The sequence below is a fragment of the Magnolia sinica genome, chromosome 19 (genome assembly GCF_029962835.1).
Source record: "Magnolia sinica isolate HGM2019 chromosome 19, MsV1, whole genome shotgun sequence".
NCBI classification, from domain to species: Eukaryota; Viridiplantae; Streptophyta; class Magnoliopsida; order Magnoliales; family Magnoliaceae; genus Magnolia; species Magnolia sinica.
Window position 1 is genome coordinate 47,787,180 of NC_080591.1, and position 23,102 is coordinate 47,810,281.

Here is a 23,102-nt window from a genome sequence, read left to right on the forward strand (position 1 = left end):
TGCCTTCCTTGATATGTCATTCAATTATTCAGTTTCGTCTCCATGCAGGTCATAGTGATATTCCGTTTGCATATCTTATGATTGTTTTAGCTAATCATATACTAGTGGCTATGCCTGTTGGAGAAGCTCCTATCCATCATCTCATTTTCAACAATTCTAATATAAACAAGATGAAATTGGGATTGGCTCCTGGCCAAGTTGATGTTGGTGGAAGTGGAGCTAAAGCTGGGAATGAAGAAGATGCTAGTGATCTTTCTCCTGATGATATTAACATGTATGACATTTTTGATGAGATAAAATCTGACTCTGGAAATTATCCTGATTATGAGCCATCCGAGTTTGATGCGCGTTTACGTGCTTTGGAAGAGAAGGTAGAAAATATGAATGTTGCCCATGATTTAAGGTTTAAATATATGCGCAAGTATCTTAGGCGTATAAACAAGGGCTTTCATCAACTTGATCCTTCTATTCCTGCTCCTTCTTCAGGATCTGATTAAGTGATTATATTAGTCTGTATTATCTTTATTACTTTTTACTTTTGGTTGTGTATGAACCTTAAGTAACTGGTTTTTTATTTGAACTAGCTTATGGTGTGTGGACTTTTTAACTTGCTTATATCTTGACTAGTTCATCCATTATTTACTCTCCTGCTAATTATCCTTTTATTTGTTCCTTTATGATAAAAAAAGGGTAGAATTTATTAGGTATATAGATTGATATTTGTGGAAGTAGTAGCATAAACATTTCTTTTGGGTTTATATGTGCTACTCAGGGGGAGTAATATTTGTGCTTGTTAACAACTGGTGCATGATTCATTAACCAGGCTATAATATTTGTACTTATTAACAACTGGTGCATGATTCGTTAAGTTAATAACTAGTGCATGATTCTTTAATCAGGCTGTAACTGGTTCTTGTATATATGAGTTGTGCTTTTCTTCTTTGGAGTGTGTTTTATCATAAATTTGACAAAGGGGGAGATTGTAAGTGTTATGGTCTCATACTCCTTTGGTTATCAAATTTTGTGGTGTCAAAACCTCTATATGTGTGTTGTTTAGTTTGTTGTTATATGGATGTTCAAGACACTGCATCAATACTTCAAGTCAAGTACGGTGATCTACTTCAAGAAATGTAAGGTCATGTACTTGATCCTCTTCTGTAAGCTTCAATGTTCAAAACTACGTCAATCAGAAGAGTGCTTGTTCAAGTCTAAAGATGATGTTCAAAAATGAAGTACATTCTAAGAAGACAAATCCAGGCTATAGAAGATCTCAAGATCAAGCTACATCAAGTAGAGATCTTAAGCTTCATAAGGTTCAAAGGTCAACCTTCATTGAATGAAGTTTCAATGTTCATACTTCATGTCTTAGGTATGATAGACCTTAGATTGACCTTAGGGTAGGTCATTTTGAATACATAATTCATATTGAATCACTTTATAAGTATTTGGTCTATTCTAAGACTAGTCCTGGACCTTGTTCGACTAGTCCTAGCACTGGTTCTACCAATCCTAGAAAATCCAGGACCAGTCCTAAGTTTGTTCACTACAAGAAAAATGGGTAAAGGCTGCGACCAAAAACCATAGCAAAAGCCCTTTTACTATGGATATGATCTGTAGCACGTCCGTCGCTATTGGTGGGGTAGTTAAAGGTATAGCTACATATTATATCCGTAGCAATACATACCAATAGCTACGGATATAATCCGTAGCGATAGATACCAATAACTACGAATTATATCCGTAGCAATAGATACAATAGCTACAGATTATATCCGTAGCAATACCTTTAGCTACCCCAGCAATAGCGACAGACGTGCTATGGATCATATCCGTAGCAAAAGGGATTTTATCCGTAGCAATAGATACCAATAACACCAATAATATCCGTAGCAATAGATACCAATAGCTACGGATGAAAGATGTAGCTATAGCTACGGATTATATTTGTAGCTATTTTTTAAAATTGAATTAATGCGACCTGTTTTCATTGTAAGAACCTGCTGTGATTGATAACTCATCTAAGCTTAATGTTGATAGAAATAGTACATAAAATGCAATCAGAAAAAAATGATGCATTTATTACAAATAGCAATCAAATCATACAATGCATCCTACATTTACATTTCTAAATAAACAATACTTCACTTTGCTCAACCTATCATAAGAATTACAACTAAGGCATGACCTCATGTGCAAGAAACAAATACACTCCAACACAGTAAACACCCTCCATATGCATTCAATAATGCTCACATTTTTACAGAATTTTCTTTCATCAGACAGTCAATTTCAGCAAATGCAGAAGATAGAGCTTCTTCTTTCCTCGAAACTGCAGATGTAACTTCTGTGGACTTCGACACAAGATCACTTTCAAGTTTTGAAACCCTTCCCTTGAGAAATTGAATTTCATCCTCTACTAACTTCTTTAGCTTGTCAGCCTGTATAAAACAGCATTTGTAGACACAATCAAACAAGCATGCCTTTATACACATCTCAAAAGGAAGAAAGATTAAAAAAACACTTATATATGAAGAAATCAAAAATGTACCTACAAATCTTCTAAACTATGGCAAAATCCAACATGAGTAATGTGTTCAAACCTAGGATGGACTTTTAAACTCAAAACCTACGTTTAGGTTAAGGTTATAGGTTTGGGTTTAGGTTTAGGTTTTAAGTTTAGGTTAAGGTTATAAGTTTATGTTAGGTTTAGGTCATAGGTTATAGGTTATAGCTTTAGGGAATTGAGAATAGGTTAAGGTTTAAGTTTAGGAAATCGGGTTCGAGTTCGGGATCGGGTTTAGGTTTGGGTTTTCAAGTTTAGGTTTAGGTTTAGGTAGGGGAGTTGAGATTAGGATTAGGTGTAGGTTTAGGTTTAGGTTAGAGGGTTGAGATTAGGATTAGATGTAGGTTTAGGTTTAGGGATTTGAGAATACATTTAGGTTTTAGGTTTAGGTTTAGGTTTTAGGTTATAGGTTTAGGTTTAGGTTTTAGGTTTAGGCTAAGGTTAGGTTATAGGTTATAAGTTTAGGTTATAGGTTATAGGTTATAGGCTAAGGTTTTGGTTAAGGTTATAGGTTTAGGTTTAGGTTAAGGTTTAGGTTTAGGTTATAGGTTATAGGTTAAAGCATTAGGGAATTGAGAATAGGTTAAGGTTTAGGTTTAGGAAATTGGGTTCGGGTTTGACATCAGGTTTAGTTTGGGTTTTCAAGTTTAGGTTTAGGTTAAGGAGTTGAGATTAAGATTAGGTGTAGGTTTAGGTTTAAGGATTTGAGAATACATTAACGTTTTAGGTTTCGGTTTAGGTTTTAGGTTTAGATTAAGGTTATAGGTTATAGCTTTAGGGAATTGAGAATAGGTTAAGGTTTAGGTTTAGGAAATTAGGTTCGGGTTCGGGATCAGGTTTAGGTTTGGGTTTTCAAGTTTAGGTTAGGGAGTTGAGATTAGGATTAGGTGTAGGTTTAGGTTTAGGGATTTGAGAATACATTTAGGTTTTAGGTTTAGGTTTAGGTTTTAGGTTATAGGTTTAGCTTTAGGTTTTAAGTTTAGGTTAAGGTTAGGTTATCGGTTCTAAGTTTAGGTTATAGGTTATAGGTTATGGGTTAAGGTTTAGTTTATAGGTTTTGGTTTAGGTTAAGGTTATAGGTTTAGGTTTAGGTTATAGGTTTAGGTTAAGGTTTAGGTTTAGGTTATATGTTATAGGTTATAGGTTATAGCTTTAAGGAATTAAGAATAGGTTAAGGTTTAGGTTTAGGAAATCGGGTTCGGGGTCGGGTTTAGGTTTGGGTTTTCAAGTTTAGGTTTAGGTTTAGGTTTAGGTTAAGGAGTTGAGATTAAGATTAGGTTTAGGTTTAGGTTTAGGGATTTGAGAATACATTTAGGTTTTAGGTTTAGGTTTAGGTTTTAGTTTATAGGTTTAGGTTATAGGTTAAGGTTAGGTTATAGGTTAAGGTTTAGGTTTAGGTTAAGGTTAAGGTTTAGGTTTAGGTTATAGGTTTTGGATTTGAGAATAGGTTTAGGTTAAGGTTATAAGTTTAGGTTTAGGAAATCGTGTTCGGGTTTGGGATCGGGTTTAGGTTTGGGTTTTCAAGTTAGGTTTAGGTTTAGGTTTAGGTTAGGGAGTTGAGATTAGGATTAGGTATAAGTTTAAGTTTAGGGATTTGAGAATACGTTAAGGTTTAGGTATAGGAAATCAAGTTCGGGTTCGAGATCGGGTACATTTGGGTTATAGGTTTAGGCTAAGGATTTAGGGATTCAGATTCAGGTTCGGGATCGGGTTTAGGTTTTACATTTAGGTTAAGGTTATAGGTTTAGGTTTAGGTTAGGTTATAGGTTACGGTTTAGGGAATTGAGAATAGGTTAAGGTTTAGGTTTAGGAAATCGGGTTTAGGTTCGGGTTCGGGTTCGGGTTCGGATTCGGGTTTAGGTTTGGGTTTTCAAGTTTAGGTTTAGGTTAAGGAGTTAAGATTAGGATTAGGTGTAGGTTTAGGTTTAGGGATTTGAGAAAATATTTAGGTTTTAGGTTTATGTTTAGGTTATAGGTTTAGGTTTAGGTTATAGGTTATAGCTTTAGGGAATTGAGAATAGGTTAAGGTTTAGGTTTAGGAAATCGGGATCGGGTTTAGGTTTGGGTTTTCAAGTTTAGGTTTAGGTTAAGGAGTTGAGATTAAGATTAGGTGTAGGTTTAGGTTTAAGGATTTGAGAATACATTTAGGTTTTAGGTTTAGGTTTTAGGTTATAGGTTTAGGTTTAGGTTATAAGTGTAGGTTATAGGTTTAGGTTATAGGTTAAGGTTATAAGTTAAGGTTTAGGTTATAAGTTAAGGTTTAGATTTAGGTTAAGGTTTAGGTTTAGGTTATAGGTTTTGGGATTTGAGAATAGGTTTAGGTTAAGGTTATAAGTTTAGGTTTAGGAAATCAGGTTCGGGTTCGGGTATAGGTTTGGGTTTTTAGGTTTAGGTTTAGGTTAGGGAGTTAAGATTAGGATTAGGTGTAGGTTTAGGTTTAGGGATTTGAAAATACATTAAGGTTTAGGTTTAGGAAATCGGATTCGGGTTCGAGATCGGGTTTACGTTTGGGTTTTAAGTTAAGGGTGTGGTCCTTGCAAACACAGATATAAACACGGCCTGTCCAAATAGCCAGGCCCTTCCAATGTTGTCCATAAGAATTGGACAGCTTCATCATGGTCATAATAGCAGTTCCCACCTTCCAGGGACCCCCGCTCATTCGAATAGCTCTGACACACATCCGGGTCTGCTCCATTAATTTTGAGCAAATATATAAACACAGCCTGTCCAAATGGCCAAGCCCCTCCAATGCTATCCATAGTAAATGGACAGCTTCATCATGGTCATAACAGCGGTTCCCACCTTCCAGGGACCCCCACTCATCCAAATAGATCCGACGCACATCTCGATCTGCTCCATTAATTATAAGCAAATACATAAACACGGCCTGTCCCTGAGATCCACCGAATTCATCTAATCCAGGGATCCAAGGAAGGCAGATACTATAATTTGGGCCATAGTTTTAGCCATCTGAAACGCTGAAATCATGCATACTAAGATAATCCAGAAAGGAAATTTCTTTCACTGAAATATACCAACAAAAGTAAATGGCATTCTTGATTTTCAACTAGAAAGCACAAAATATGAACTAGAACATGAGAGCAGAGAAGTGTTGAATCACTTGTTCACTTTAACCCAAGTAACTTTTAGTGTTTCCTTCTTCTTTTCATCAAGCTCTTCAATCACCTTCTTGAGTTTTGACTTATCATTCTAAGCAAGAGAAGAATACAGTAAACAAATAACTTCAAACATAAACAAATTCAATTTTTTTTTAAAAAAAAAGATGAGATCCTTTATAGGCTGAGAAATACAGCAACATAGCTCAATGATGTTTTTGTTGGATAATAAGTCATTGTATTCATCTTCAGCTTTCTCAAACATTGCCTAACTTTTTTGTTGACCCTCTTCTCAAGGCTGAAAGCAATCAATCAGATTAACTGAGATGCATGTCCATTAACCTTCTTCTTTCAAAAAAAAATGCAAAACCAAACATCAATTAGGTGTTAAATCATATTATTTCATTATCATGGAAAAAAAAACAAAGAAGCACAGGAAACAACACAACAAGCAATCTAATCACACACCCAGATTGTTCAGCTTGAAGTTTCTCAAGCTCCTCCCTTGATTCACAAGGATCACGAGATGAGAAGTCATAATCTTTCCCACTTTTTCCAAATAATTGTTTCTCAACTGCAATCCAACTATGCCTTTCTAGTAGTTTATCTACCTTCAAGGAGCAATCTTTCTGTTCCATCTCCATTTGCTTAATCTGTGTGAATTGGAAAGAGTGGGTTTCTATCAAGAACACATACACAATTTCATAGATCAAGCAAGTTAAATAAAATAGGAACAGAATAACCACTGCAAGTACCTCATTTTCCAATTTTTTCCTCTCAACATTTGCATTACTAATTTTATGTTGAAGCTTTTGTTGCTCCTTGACAATGGCACTGATCTCAACATCACATTCTTTCATCTTTGAACGACTCAAATTGAGCTCAGATTGGGCTTGATCATATTCCTTCTTTATCGAACTAACCTGCAATAGGAAAGGCAATAAAGACGCGTGTATTTTATGTATAGCAAAAAGGGTTAGATTGTAATTTTAAGCACCTTTCTTGTAAGGTTATCTACTTCTGCAGTGAGACAGTTTATCTGTGTCTGTAAAGAAACCAATTGATTTTCCAGGGATGCATGCTCTTGAATGACTACGTCCTTCTCCATAATGAGCCTCTCTCTTTCATTTTCAAAGTCATAAATCCTTTCACAATTATATGCATCGAAATTTAAAAATAAACATGTGCAACAATGCACCAATTACAATAAGAAGTGTGTGCAAGAATGCACCTTGTTGTCTATTGAAGATTGAATTGAATCAGTCTTGTTTTTGTTGGGATTTCTTTTGCCTACGTTGATGCTCAAATGTGAGACACATTCCATGAAAATATCTGCAGTTCCAGATCAAACCTATAAATCAACAGCAAAACAGAAGTGCAGTTTAGGTTGTATCGCATAAGTGAGCAATGTACATACCAACTGATTTATCTATGAATTCAGGCTCCACTGTAGAAAAATGAGATAAAGCCAAAAACCTACCAACTGATCAATGTTCATACCAGCTGATTTATCTAGTTATTCGATGTTTTAAGTGGAAATGAACTAACCTTGAGAGCTTTTTTCCTCAAGTATACTGAAATACCAACATAGAGAAAATGCCTCCACTGAAAATGTATTCCTCAACCAGAGCTTGCATCCTATGAGAAAACGCCATAATGAAATAGATAAATTAAACTTTGAGAATAAAAACATTGGTATAAAGTAAAAGGAATCAGAACAAAGAGATCACTGCTAGCAAAACATCCTACATTTGAGAAACTCACTAATATTGAATTCAATGGAAAACAACTGCATGCACAAAGAAATCAGAACATCCAAATGCAGACTCTAGGGGCTGAGGACAATGATATCTATGACTGCTAGAAGTGCCACCTTTTTTTTCTTTTTTATTTTCTTTTTTGTCAAAAGAATGAGGTGGGTTGGTGATCTTGGTAACATTGGAATGGACAACTGGTTCCGCACCTAGGTGACATCAAACATATCCATGTCAAGTCCATGAGCTTGATATGCTGACCACTACGCCAAAATCGCTGTTTTGCGATGGACCAAATCCGTCGTAAAACCAAATAAACGACGGACTTCGTCCGTCGCGTGGTCCGTCGCTGTTTACTGGGTCGTTTTTTTCCCTCGACGGATAAAATCCGTCGTCTAATCTGCAACGGACAAGGTCCGTCGTACCATAGCGATGGATAAAATCCGTCGTAAAAAATAAAAAAATCCGTCGATAATATTCAAAAAAGTAGTCGTCACTAAAAGCATTAGCGACGGATAAGGTCCGTCGCTAATATCAGTAAGCGACGGACCTTAAATCCGTCGATTGTCAACGGTCGGAAATTAGCGACGGATAATATCCGTCGCTAATATGAGTAAGCGACGGACCTCGAATCTGTCGTTGATTTTAAATGTTCAGAAATTAGCGACGGATTTGGTCCGTCGCTAAAATATCTGTAAATAAAAAAAATTATCAATAAATTATTATTTTTATTGTTTTAATCTTGCACCTGATAGTCATTGAAAAAATAATTCACACTATTGTTTGATAAGAATCCTATTCACAAAATTGGTAATAACTCAATTCAATAAAAGAGGAAACGACCCAAGTGGCCCACTCCAAAAATTGACTTTCCTTCCTAACTAAACACTTTTCCCCCTAAACTAGGACCCATACAAAAGAAATTACCCGGAACTTCAACTGATGGCTATGCCTTACCTTGAATTGGCTACTTAACTTCTCTTGTTCAACTTTCTTTTGAGCCCTTCCTGCATATATTACAAACAACCAGATTCAATCCAAGAAAAGCTTAGTTTAGTCAACCCTTCATGTACTACAAATAACCAGCTCAAATCCATGAAAAGTGAATAGTTTAATCAACTGAAACCAATTAACAAAACAAAATATTAGAATTTGGGTGCTTGGGTATTGCCCTTGCTTGTCCTAAGCGCGGCACAAGCCAGAGCTTTGAAGGGACCATCATCGTGTATAGGCTTATCCACACCGTCCATCCATTTTTCCATATCATGTTAAGATATAAGCTCAAAAGGGGCAAGTTCAAGGCCCAAGCAGGTACATTGTTGAAACTTTCCTAAGGCCCATCGATGTTTATTTGCCATCCAACCTCTTTACAAGGTTTTTGTAAATGAAAGAAAAACAAAAATATCACCATTGAAACTTTTGTAAGGCCCATCGTAACATTTATTTGCCATCCAACTTATAAGGTCATGTGGACCTAGATGAAATAAAACAAAAATATCAATTTATTTCTAAACCTCTTTAACATAATGTTCTTACTCATGCCTTAGTGGTAGACTCACTCACCGGAGTTTCAACACGAGTACCCATTGTGGTGAAATCTCACACTCGTGTGAGTGCAGGGTACACACTACTGTGGTTTGAGTGTATGGGTACATGTGAGGTATGTGCAAGGAAAAGGAAAAGAAGAAAAACAAAAACCTATTTGAATATGTAGACATGACATAGGTTTTGAATCCTTGGTTGATGTGCTTTGTAAATCTTAGTACTGCCCCGAAAAAGAAAAAGGAAATAAGAAACTACAATGCTATTGAACCTTCAAACCTCTAATTTAATGGACACAGGCAAATGTTCATCATTCATTTAGAGGTTTGAATTAATTCGAGTGGAAATCAGTTTGAAATCTAGTGAACCTCTAATTTGTGTTGGAATGCATTTGAATATCTGATTTTATTTTATTTTTTTTTTCAATGGCAAATTTTGTTAGTAACATATTTGAATGAATTTGAAATAAGGTACTTAAGAGCTGTTTATTTTTTTCAATTACACTGCATATACTTATAAATGGACCGTCTTTGTTTCTTACCATTGTTTGCTTGATGTAAGAATTTTGGCCTCCAAAACTATGTGAATCCTTCCCTCTAAAATAGAGAATTCATGGATTTCTATAGTGATAAAAATTGTAGAGCCCACAGTGATGAATATGTCATATCCATGCCATCCATTTTGTACCGCCAACTCATTTCAGTGCATAAGAAAATAGAGAGAGAGAGAGAGAGAGAGAGAGAGATCTAAAGCTCAAGTGGATCACACCAAATGAAATAATGGTTCTAACAGACTTCAACAGTTGAAAGCCAAAACCTTTCTGAGGCCCACATGATGTTTATTTGTCATATAATCTGTTCATAAGGTCATACTAACATGGATATATAGAGAAAATAGGACCCAACCAAACAACTTTCATAACTCTCTACGAGGTACTTTTTAGAGAGATTTTCTTAATCTATATAAAGAGAATGATTACAATCCTTACAACTATATACAATATCTTTTGCCATTTTAAATTTTAGATTACAATTATGCTAGATTACGTGAGATGGAGAGATTATCAATTGAAGAATCTTGGCCATCTTACCACGTGAAGAGTCCTTATATATTGAAGACTCTTTACCACCAATTATAAGGTCATGATATGATTTCTAAACCCTGTAAAAGAAAATAAAGCAAACAGATGATAGACACACAAAACAGTAAACAAAACTTGTGAAAGAATTAAATACATTAGCAGCAACTCATAGTGCCCATCTTCAAATATCAAAATTAGGGAAATCAACATGTATTTTCTCATAGTGCTATCCTTAAACTGAAAACCATCTCAGCACCAAATCTCACCATTGGCAATAGTTTATCTTTATTAACAGCATCACCAAAAGGACAAGTGTAAATGGAAGTACTTGAGTTTGTAAAACCAACTTGTATTAAAAGGTGCAAAAATACCCCAAGCATGGATTTCAAATGTTGGGAAAAGGAAAGGTGGATCCCTTATCATTTTCCTTGTGCATGCATAGAATGTTAGTGTGATTGATCATCACACACACACACAATGCCTATCCTGTGGAGGGGTGTAGGATCTAACTCATTCAAATGGGTTGGGAGGAGGATCCAACTCGTTCAAATGGGGATCCAACAATGGACAGGAGGTGCCCCAAAAATCATCCTATGTCGAGTTTGTGGGCTGAGTTACCAGCCTGGGATAACAGCAATCGTCGTATATGACAGACTTGTTTTGCTAATTCCATACATGGCCAATGCAGGCACATGTGGATGTGCAGCAGATGATAAGATTGTAGCCGCTCATTTGTCCATCTGATGGCAGCCTGGATGTTCTTGATGTGTGGGAATCATTGGTACGTGTGGGAATTAGCAAAATAAGATGAAAGCATGACTGGAAACTAAGAAAAACATGGCTATCAGCAGTTTTAATTTGTTATAGGAATTTATATAACTCACAGGAATCAGTTGACTTCCCACCTAGGGAAGATCTTCGAGAGCTGTCCAATCCACCGGTCATTGATTGCCTCCTCAACAACCTTGCATTGGCTGCCTTCCCATCATTAATATTACTTTTGCTGTAGATAGGAGAACATGTTTCCAACGGATCCTGACGATTCCTGTAAATCAACAGGTTACTATTTTAGACCCACCATGCTAGATTGGACACATACTTCTACTAAGCCCACAAACAGCTCCACATTATAGATAGGCCCCACCATGCTAGATCGGCATGGTGAGCCACACGATCGGAACGATGCACAGTTAAAAACAGAAGTGCGCTCCAGTGACACTGGTACAACGGTAAAGTTATGGTAGTACCAGGGAGATATGAGGCCCACATGATGTATGCAGGAAATCCAACCTGTCCATCAGATGCGTGAGTTTGTAAAACCAACTTGTATTAAAAGGTGCAAAAATACCCCAAGCAAGTATGGATTTCAAATGTTGGGAAAAGGAAAGGTGGATCCCTTATCATTTTCCTTGTTCAAGTATCTTGCACTCCTGTTTCTACAAGGATCCACCTATCATAGCTTCAATACAACTGGAAAATTGCAGCAACTTTAAGGAATATACAACCACATCTTTTTTTTTAAAAAAAAAAAAAGGCTGAAGACACAATTATTTAGAGTTTTGGATACATGAGATTTTGGCACAAGGCCATCTAGAGTGCTGTCCAATCATATCAAAAGTCTACATTCCTGAACCCTATGACCCACTTGTACAAACTGAAACCTCATGGCACTCTATTCAACGAGGCATTATCTAATACCTTGGGGTGTTATTCTGAAATTTTATTATTTGAAAAAGGAGAGATTATGTAAATAGGAGAAAATTTGAAACTGGATACTAGCTGATTCGAATATGAAGCAAGTCCAGCATCTCCATCTGGAACATACATCATTGAACTTTTAGACATGCTGTTATGGAAGACACTCCTAGTTTTAGACAATAAAAACAAGAAATGATGAAACAAATATTTTCAACTTTCAAGAAATTCAAAACATTCCAAGAAAAAAAAGAAGAAGAAGAAAAGAATGCAATTCAAGAAATGATGAAACATCCTGTAAATTAAAAACAAAAAGGGGCAGGAACAGAAACTCACTAGCTGAAATCATCTGAAACCTTGCATGTCTAGGAATCGAGCTCAAAACCCCACTCATAGTTTCATCACCCCCAACAAAAAGCATTCCTGTTCTCAGCAAATAGGCCACAGTTGAAATCAGAGCCAGATGTTATGGACATGATCTTGCCTCCAAATGCATGAGAGGTTGTCATGTTGTGACCCCAACAATCAATCAGAGAGATGTTCATGTAATTCCCTTTGGTTGGGAATCTTAGATCACATAGATGGTGGTCCTCAACACTAATTTCTCTGTAAGAAGACACTTCCACCATATGTTAAGGGACACCCATATAACAATCTGTCTTGTCTATTTTATCAGCTTTTATATATATATATATATATATATATATATATATATATATATATATATATATATATATATATATATATATATATATATATATATATATATATGAGAGAGAGAGAGAGAGAAATAAATAAACAACATTCAAATATAAAATAGAACCAGCAACATAATGCTAACATGGAATGAAATGTGTAAGATCTCACTTGACCGGATTGTCAACTACAACCTCACTAACAGCTCGAGCCACTCCTCATCCTGAAAAAGCACTAGCCCCAAATATGTAAACCTGCAACCACTCCGCTGATTCATACTATGCATCAGTCCTATACAAAAAATCGGCCAAGTTTTGCATTGACTTGGCCAATCCACCGGGCCATGAAAACTTAGCCAAGTCAATATTTGTCTTATAAAATTGGTTAATAAGAACCATTTTTTTTAGGTGAACACCTTTTCTTTACTTCTACAATAGTCACTAGAGGCAATGACAAGTACTCAAGAGGACGAAACTGTCAAGTGGTGTTGAGAAAAAACTTGTCAAGGATAAAACCGCAGTACTCACCTTAGTGAAGACCTGCCTTATGCCTTCTGTTGTTCAAAATCCCATGCTGCAGAATTCCATTGCCAATGCCACTAAGAAAAAAAAAAAGGAAAGAACAAATCAACTTATAAAAATATTTACACCAAGATTTGACTGTCCATTCAATATAATGCCTTATATCTAGAACTAAGCTGAATTCCATTGACAATGCCACAAAGAACCATTTGCCAACATGCTAACTATTATAAAAGAATTCAAAGAAGGTACAAAGTGAAAATCACAAAAAACAATGGGAAACAGAAAAATGAGAAATCTTGGTATGGAAACAAGATATTCAAACAATCAGTTCTACCAAATGAGAAATTGCAAAATCTGTCTTCTTCGACAGATATCAGCAGAGCACCAAATACCATTCTAAAATATAAGATTATTATAGAGAGAGCCACCAATCAACACAATTTCAAACTTCATTTATTTAATCAAAATACCGATATATAGAGAATGACTTAGAAATGGTGTATAAGGTGGAAAAATAACATCCTACCATATAATTACATGTAAGATGGAGCCATCCATTGTAGTATCCAAATCAAATTTCAAAATTCAAACAGAACATTTTCCAACATAAGCTGGCAACTGTTAAAGTTAAAATACATTTTCCAAGAAAAATCAGAAATTCTTATTGGGGATTGGATGAAATGATGCTTGGTTCTAATTGAGTACCTGTAATAAACTTCTCCTGCATTGGAGTCTGTGGCTAGTCTAATTATTGATTCCACAAGATAGTCATCAACGTTAGAAGTATTCATATATACTCGTGATGAAAAAGAATGGGTTCATTTAAGATAATACTAGAAAGGAGTCATCTTCAAAGTAACATAGGCACAAAAACATGTAATTGTACCAGACAATTAAACCTGTCACTGTTGGAAAATCCGACATGGTGCTATATATGACTATGTGATAGTGTTGAAACATATATTATTGTTATGCTGATGCTGATGCATATAGAAAACCTATCATCATCCAAGGAAGGTGAAATCAGTACATCAGGGAACAAAACAACCTCGTTTTCTTGGAGATAATTGTGTAAAACTCGTATCATGAGTAAAACTGGAGTGTGCAACATTCTTTGAGTGATTAGATTTGTAGAAGCAACACTTTCATGGAAGAAACTCAGATGCCCAAAAACAAATTCCAAAACCATTAATTAGGCGGTTTTTAGAAGCACAAGTGAATTGAATTACAACCACTATTTCAAGTGGAGAAGATGAAAGTTATTAATGTTTCCCAGTAACGTGAAATAACTAAGAACTATCCATTGCATTGGTCCCTTACGTCACAGGATGTGATATTTCTTTCACAGAAAAATAACACAACAATACCCTCATCTTGAGGCGTTCAGTTTTTGCTCACATGTGGATACCACCATTATGTATTAAAGGTATCCAATTTGTCCAGAAGGGTCACTCCATACTTCCACTTCAATTAGAGTTGAAGGGCTTCTTCCTCATTACAAACACTACTAAAAATTATTAGTTTTTGACATTTCCTATTTGACTGAACAACACACTTCCAACTTGATTCTCTTAGGCACAATCCAAATGAACTATATATTTTTTAAATATTGTTAATATATACGATTCTTCTATAGATACAATGAGTTGCACCATACACAACCTAAAAATGGTTATCTTTCAATGTTAATTTAATGAAATTTTATTGAGAAAACAGAGGAAAGGAAGCAATGAGGGAATGTAGACAATATACAATGGAGAGGCTAAATGTTCCAACCTAATTTCCAAGAATCAAGATTTCTATCTAAGATCAGTGCAGCAACAGCTGACTGAATGGTGCTTCATATAGATTTACATCCAGAACCTGTATGTATCTTTCAATTTCAATGAACAAACTATCAAATCCCGACATCAGGACAAAAACCAACTTCCAAAACTCTATGAAGCACTCGATCAAACAACTGGTGTGTACCATTGCTTTGAAAAACAACCAAAACCAACGTTTCATATTGCCAAAAAAAATAGAGAAAAAAACTCTGATATATTTATGCATGTATTTCCTCTGATTTTTTCAATGCTGCTCAACAAGAAACAACAAAACCAAGTGTATGAATCTTCCCATCATTAGTAGTATGGTTAAAGAAGTTACTGAAGAAAAGACCCTACCAGGTGCATGCACCCAATTTTCTTCTTGAAAATTACATGGACCAGGAAAGTTACGGTGCATTTGAAAGTACAACCACCAAAAAATCTTTCCGGGTGCTTGCTGGCAATGTCCTAAAAACTCAAAGAAACAAATGATGAGTGTTCCCAAACTGAAGGGGTTCTAACTCCAACAATCAACCCCCTTATGGAGAAATATGAAATACATAGAGAAGTAAATGAAAGGGTGCACTAGCTACAACAAAAAAATTCCCAATAAATTACAAAAATACCTAAATCGATCCTCCTTGTTGCAGCATAATCCTAACCGCTCACTGACGCCAGAATCTCCACGACGATTCCTACCAAAATCAAATCAACTAGACGAGAATTAGATCTCAAGGTCCCTAAAACCCTCTCTATACTGTTCACAACAAAAACCTTAAATCCAGCTCTAAAAACCACTTCTGACCCTAAGAAAAACCACAAAAACTGAAAAATCCCTCAAAATAAGGACCAGATCATAGCGCCAACCGCTCCAAGCTTGCAAACTCTGATCGTTGAAAGATTGATTGGATGAAAGGCTCGAGAATCATTGTTCTTGTTGTAGGTAGATGTAATGAGAGAGAGAGAGAGAGCAGATTTGGGATTTGGGGTTTTTTTGGGCGCGGCTCTATTTTTGAGCGCGCGCCCAAATTTAGGCCGGCGTCTGGTATGGCTCCGTGGGCCCCAACATGGTGCGTGTCAAAAATCTACCCCATCAGTCAGATGCACCATCCCATGGTGGGCCCAGGGATTAAAAATAAAATAAATCAATGACTCGTATGAGCCACACCACATACAAAAGTTGAGAGGGGTTACCCTCCATTAAAACATACGTAATTATTTTTTAGGCCCACTGAGATGTGGTCCACAAATCCAGCCCATCCATTATGTGTGTGCCACTTGGATGAGGGGTCATACTAAGTTTCAGATGCATCCAAATTTTAGGTGGGGCCCACCAAGTGCTTTTATATGTTTTAAGCATGTCTTCACATGATTTTAGATGGTATATGGCTCACCTGAGCTCAGTATCGATTGATTTTTGGGATATCCCATAATTTAAAGGGGACCCATCAAATGCATGGTGTTGATGTTTGGCACATGTCATGGTGGGGCCCCCACAGCTTGACCTCATGGGGATGACATGGATTAAACACAAAGGTCAAGCTGTGTGGGCCCCACCATGACATGTGTCAAACATCAACACCGTGCACTTGATGGGGCCCCTTTAAATTATGGGATATCCCAAAAGTCAGCCGTATACGGAACTTGGGTGGGCCATACCATCTAAAATCATGTGAAGAAATGCCTAAAACATATAAAAGCACTTGGTGGGACCCACCTGAAATTTTTATGCATATGAAACTTGGTCTGACTCCTCATCCAAGTGGGACACACATGATGGATGGGCTACATTTGTGAACCCCATCTCGGTGGGCCTAACAAATGATTATGAATATTTTAATGGAGGGTAACCCCTCTCAACTTTTGTATGTGGTGTGGCCCAAAAAAGTCACATATTGACTTGATTTTTAAGCCTTAGGCCCACCAAGGAATGGTGCATCTGATTGATGGGGTAGATGTGGGCCCACTTTGATTTATATATTGTATATCCATATGATCCATTTATTTTGCCAACTCATTGTTGGATATGAGCCCAAAAATGAAACATATTCAAAGATCTGGTGGACTACACCACATGAAAGCAATAGTGATTGGTTATCCATTTTTAAAATCGTCGTAGGGTCAATTGTATTGTTTATTTGACATCCAGTCTGTTTATTAGGTCATACGGGCCTAGATGAAGGGGAAAAACAAAAATCATCTCGATCCAAAACTTTTGTGGCCTCCAAAATGTTTTAAACGATTGACGCTCATTCAACACTATTTCCTATAATGTGGTCTATTTCATATTAGGATATGCCTCATTTTTTGTCTCATGCCATAAAATGATCTTTAAAAATCGATGGATGGCATAGATTAAACACATACATCATGGTGGGGCCCGCAGAGCACTGACCACCAATCATTGGATGGTGTCAGGGGGAGTAGCCAATCTGTTGCCCTTATTTGTAATGTGGTCCATTTAATCTTTAGATATGATTCATTTTTTGAAAAATTTCTAAAATGATCTCAAAAAATGGATGAACGAGGCGGGTTGATCCCGAATTTTCAGTAAAATTTTCTCAATAATTTCAAAATGCTAATTTTTTTCATCAAAAGCATCATTTTGTTTTCAAAATTTTTCTCAAACGTTGTTAAAAATTTTCAACTTCTCAATATTCTTTTTCATGTGATATTACAAATCATTTAAATATATTACTTTTTAATTATAAAAAACAAAAAAAAAAATCACTCATATAATATAAAAACTATATATATTCAGAATATCAAAAAGATATAAATGAAAAGAAAACACAAACATCAGCTTGATCCAAAACTTCTATGAATGTTATTTTTAATGGCGGACGTTCAATCCCCACTTTGTAGTCCACTTAAGCCTTGGACCCGCCCCATTTTTTAGTTAATATCTTAAAATGATCCGATAAAGGCGTTGAACGATATGGAGAAAGTCAATCCATGACTTGGGTGGGCCAACAGCTTAAAAATAAAGTCAATCCATGACTTAGGTGGGCCACACCACATAATATAGTGGAGAGGGGTTTCCTTAAAACATTCATAATCATATATCATATATTGGGCCTGCCTAAATGTGATTCATATATCCAACCCACTCATTAGGTGTGTCCCACTTGGATGAGGGGTTAGACCAAGTTTTAACCTCATCCAAAACTCATGTGGGCCCCACTAAGTGCTTTATATTTTTTAAGGTGTCTTGACATGGTTTTAGATGGTATGGCCCACCTGAGTTTCGTTTACGGATGATTTTTGAGATATCTCATAACCTAAAGGAGACACATTAAATGCATGGTGTTGATGTTCGACACACATCATGATGGGGCCCACAAAACTTATTAACATCAATTCTTAGGTTCTCGCAGGGTTAATAAGTTGGGTCACAATTTTGACAACAATATTTAGCCCATTTTACGTCTAGCCCATTCACTCTATTTTACTGATTAATACCCTCAATTTAACTAGTTACTCACCCCAATCAGGCTAACTACATGTGAGAAAGATAATGGGCATACAAGATTAATCAACAATTTAAGTGAAATTTGATTTAAACATATGAAGTTATTTACTCTTCAATCTGGACTAATTCGATTATCTAAAAATGGTTAAATGTTCAATTAGTGGATGTGCCTAATAATTTATTAATTTTTTTTTCACAAATAAATTTCAATTTCCATTTAAAAATAACATTTTTTTTCAAAATGTATATTTATTTGCTCTTAATTTTTCTTTGAAAAATTTTAACAAAATATCATTTTTATTATAAAATATTTCAAAAAATAAATTAAAATACAAATTTTGAATTTTTATTTTCAAAATAATTTTTATTTTTTTCCCAAAAATTCCAAAATGCCGATTTTTTTTTCTTCAAAAGCATCATGCTGTTTTCAACTTTTCAATTTTTTAAAAAATATATATATTTTTTCAAAATCTTAGTGCTTTTATAAATAACTTTTTCTTTTAATTTCGAATGTTGAACATTTTTAATTAATTTTCAAAATCACAAAATTATTCAACTTATTTATTTTTTGTTTCAAAATGTTTGTTTTTTGATAAAGTATCGATTTTTTAATATCATTTTATTTTATTTTTCACTCAAATTTTATTTTGAGTGAAAATAAAATAAAATTTCATATTTAAATTTAATTTTCAAATTCCGAACTCTCATTTTCTTTTTTAAAATATTTTCATTTTTCAACATTGTGAAAATTTTCACATTTTTAAAAATATTTTTAATTTTCTTTTTTAGGATATTATTTTTTTCTCAAAATCAAATGCTTTTTTTTTTTCAAATTTATCAATTTTATTCAAAATTCTTTTTTGTTCCCACAAAATAGATTTTTATTAAATTACGATTTTTATTTTTTCAAAATCTATTCTTTTTCTCAAACATTATTAAATTTTTTTGACTTCTCAATATTCTTTTTCATGTTATATTACAAACCATTTAAATATTAAATTTAAATTAAAAAATAAAAATAAAAATTCCACTCGATATAAAAATAGAATAAATTTTCTTTTTGCATTCAATCAATTGTTAAAAAATAATCTTAGATACAAATATGTACAATTAAACCACCGAAATTCTATTAAAAAACAATTATTAGACAATAAAAAAACTTAATTTTCCATATTCTTAAAAAAATAAAAAATATTAATGTCAAGGCAAAAGCCCTTTTACGACGGACCATGATCCGTCGCAAAAGCAACTGAAAAGCGCGCCATTTGGTGTTTTGGGCGGGAATTTAGGGCGGTCACAAAGGCGAATTTTGCGACGGATTTCGTCCGTCGCCTATTAACGACGGACCAAAATCCATCGTAAATACGTCGTAAATCAGATTTTAGCGACGGATTTTGGTCCGTCGCTAAATTTAGCGACGTTCAAACTACGGATTTTTGACAAACACGGGGTTAGCGACGGACTTTTTCTGTTAGCGACGGATGAAATCCGTGGTTAAACCAAGAGATTTTAACGACGGACGAAGTCCGTCGCAAAAGTACGTCGCAAATTGACCAATTTGGCGTAGTGGACGCATTTGCAGGGCTGAGATTGCATGGGTGGTTTTTGGTGCATTAAAATCATAAGCATATATGATGATTCAAATGCGTGGATTGAAAAAACTCATAGAATATCTATACACATCTAAATCATAATATAAAGGAAAGAAAGCATATTTGAATCATGTGTAGCCAGGTTGCAAGCCCCAGCCTCATCCGCATCCTCAGGCTCAGCAGCAATTTCATTTTATTTAACAGAAAATGTATGGTCTAAATAACAGTTAACCAGCCTGAAATGAAATACACTCACTACCAGAAAAAAAATCTGATGACTCAAAATCTGAAAATAGGGTAGCATAAAACCTACACCAAACTGAGGCTTGCATTCAATAACTATAAGTTTATATCCAAGATGGTAGCTTTTGAGCCCCAGAAGCAACTTTACACATGTCACATGTTGCTAGCCAACCACGTGGATGGACATTTGATGGAATATAAGATGAGAGAGGCCAACCATGCAGGTCACGTGGTTCAAGAATATGCCACTCGATTAATCAAGTGGCTTCATGTGGATGTCAAATGTGGATTGTAGGAAAATTTTGGACCGTCCATTTTTTTAAAAGGGTGGCCAATTTGATAAGTGAATACCCTGATTTTTGTGCTAGGTCATCTGCAGTGTGGGTCCCAAGACATGTATAGATCAGATGTGCCACACACATCACCATCTGACATATAAGCCACCTGTGGAAGTGTGTGTGTGGCTAGCAAACATCTGAATAAGATACATAAACCTCTCAAAGAATAAATATTTATGAAACAAACATCTCCTTCAGACATTGTTAGATTAAAACAAAATTGTCTTCATGACAAATTTTCCATTGTAACCCCAACTTTGGATCTATGAACTTTTCAAATCAACAAAAAAGTTGTCATTGCAACTTATAGCAAATAAAAGAAAACATAGCATCAGCAAAATCCTGATATCATTTTGACTAGTGAATCCAAGACTATGAGAAACAAAACAACCAACTTATTTGCATGAAGCTACTTCCAGCAATGTTTCAATATGCAGTTATGTATAAAATTAAAGTGCTTTTTATTTCTCAGCAGAAAATAGTTGGTTTTCTTAATGAACAAGTATCAAAAGCGTCTAACAAAGCATCCAGCAACCATACAAGCAGGCCCACCTTTCTGGGACCCACATTGTTAATCTTTGTGGAACTGTGTGAACCACCAGTAGTTTACAATTCAAACATTGTAGGGTTGTAAATACCAGATTGAAGCAAGCCTGCTTGAATGAAGACCTTGCAATGTGGAGGTCCTGAAATATGCCTATAACTAAATTAATATTTCTATCTTAAGGAATTAAGCTGACAAATGAAATACCAAAAACAAATTGTTAGATTTTCTATGAGTCGGGATTAGAAAAAGGCCTCTCAGTTGAAAATAGGACAATACCTCTTCTAAGATAGCAACAACTTTCGACTTTGTACCTTTCCTCAATGATAAAAACTTCTCACGAGCCCGTAGCACAAAAAAGACATTGCAAAATAGGCCATTTGATTTCTTATTCCTATCTTCTTCATGTAGAGGGGATCCAGAAAAAAATCCATGATCCAGCAGTCTTCTTGGTAAGAGACACCTCATTTCAGCCTTCTGTAAGATTGATTCAGATCCATTAATATTACAAAAAAACAAATTACTTCTAAGGAGAGAGCTAATTCCAAGCATTTCTCACTCATCAGAATCATAAAAACCAAGTATTAGGCTATACACATAATATTCCCTGAAAATTGAAATACTAAAACCAGGAAACATTTTGGAGAAAAAGCTAACCTGCATGTATTTCTAGAAGCTGCACTTTGGAATCAGCTATTGGAACACTTTGAAAGGCTTCCATTGGATAATGAACCTGTACCAAATTGTAATCAGATTGCCAATTTTTTCATCCAACTGCATGTTGATTAGTCCTAGATAAATAACAAGAGAGTAACTTTTTCTTAGAAAAAAATAAATGACAATCCTCGTCAATCTATTAGGCTGTCCAAGTAAACTTAAGTAAGACCACTGCAAGTGTGAGTGATCTAGGTTAGATCCCTGGTTATCTTACCTTATAATACCTTACTTGTAGGCCTGCCAATAGGCTAGGAAAAATAAAAAAATTTAATATGCCCAACTCAGAAAGTTTAAAATCTAGGGCAAAGCTATCCCCAAGCTGGCCCCTAACAGCCTGACTTGTGCCCAAAAAGGAAAAAACCACCTACCACCTTTCAACAAAATAAAATGTATCAAATCTGAAAGATACATCTTAAAAATCCTTTTATAAAATAAAAGAGTGGAATCTGCAGCTTAAAACAAACCTAAGGCCCTGTTTGGTTGCCACTTAAAAATGAGCTCATCTCATTTTAGTTGAGATTTTATTCAACCCGGTAATCAGTCTTTAGATGTCTGAGTTCGACCCAACCAAGTGAATGAAAAGCACATCAGTTATTCTTGTGGAATAGGATTTGGCAGAGGCAATGGTCATAGACCAACCAAACTGAGTCAACCCAGCCAAGTTCCCAGCGAACCAGCTGCTGTTGAACATTGCTAAAAAGGGTTGTGCTGCAGGAAGTGAGGATGGAGTAGTCACCTATTGAATTAGCTAGAGAGCAGTCACAGCTAAGTTTGTGCCTATACAGTGGGCAGGAGGGTATTTCCACAATGCATTGTCCATCTTACATACATAACTCCATATACCCTTTGCAAAAGCTAGTTTTGCCATCTCAACATTCAGGCCAGCATCTTCTTGGTGTACCATTGCAATCTTGCAAGTGTCTCTACCAGGGACTATGATCAAAATCACAAACTAAGCAGCATTAGAAAAGAGAGGCGGGGTGCGCGTGGGGGAGGGAGAGAGAGAACTGCCATGAAACAAAGAAACTGCAAACTTGAACACTGATTTCACAATCATCATGGTCCACCGAATGTCGATTTTCCGTTTCTCTATCATCAATTAAACAAAATTACCTAAGAAAAAGTTCTAGTAAATAATTGATAAAGGTTGTTTTGACAGGACCAATGATGTGAGAGTACAGGCTAGACTAGGAGACTGTTCTTTCAGTTTTAACATTTGGCTTGGCCGTGTCAAAATAAAACTTGCAATAGAAGAATAATTAACTTGGGCTTGGCCAATCAACATTTTTTTTCAACCACCACATAGGACAGTTCCAGTGAATGATGCATCATGAGTCACCATGAACTGCAACATGTCATGAGATGGATTGATTGCAAAACGTAATCAGTCATCTTCTCATTTTGCAAATTGTCAAAG

At 35.5% G+C, this 23,102-nt stretch overlaps 2 long non-coding RNA genes across 2 annotated transcripts; both read right to left on the minus strand.

Annotated features, from left to right (window-relative positions):
• Window positions 1-2,061: 2,061 nt before the first annotated feature.
• On the minus strand, window positions 2,062-5,873 carry LOC131235446 (uncharacterized). Its single transcript, XR_009166134.1, has 2 exons — window positions 5,685-5,873; window positions 2,062-2,438 (listed from the first exon to the last, which is right to left on the minus strand). It is a non-coding gene; the product is annotated as an uncharacterized LOC131235446 (long non-coding RNA).
• Window positions 5,874-21,253: 15,380 nt separating this feature from the next.
• Window positions 21,254-22,790, minus strand: LOC131235444 (uncharacterized). The gene is made up of 3 exons (XR_009166133.1): window positions 22,422-22,790; window positions 21,626-21,759; window positions 21,254-21,445 (listed from the first exon to the last, which is right to left on the minus strand). It is a non-coding gene; the product is annotated as an uncharacterized LOC131235444 (long non-coding RNA).
• Between the last annotated feature and the right edge of the window lie 312 nt (window positions 22,791-23,102).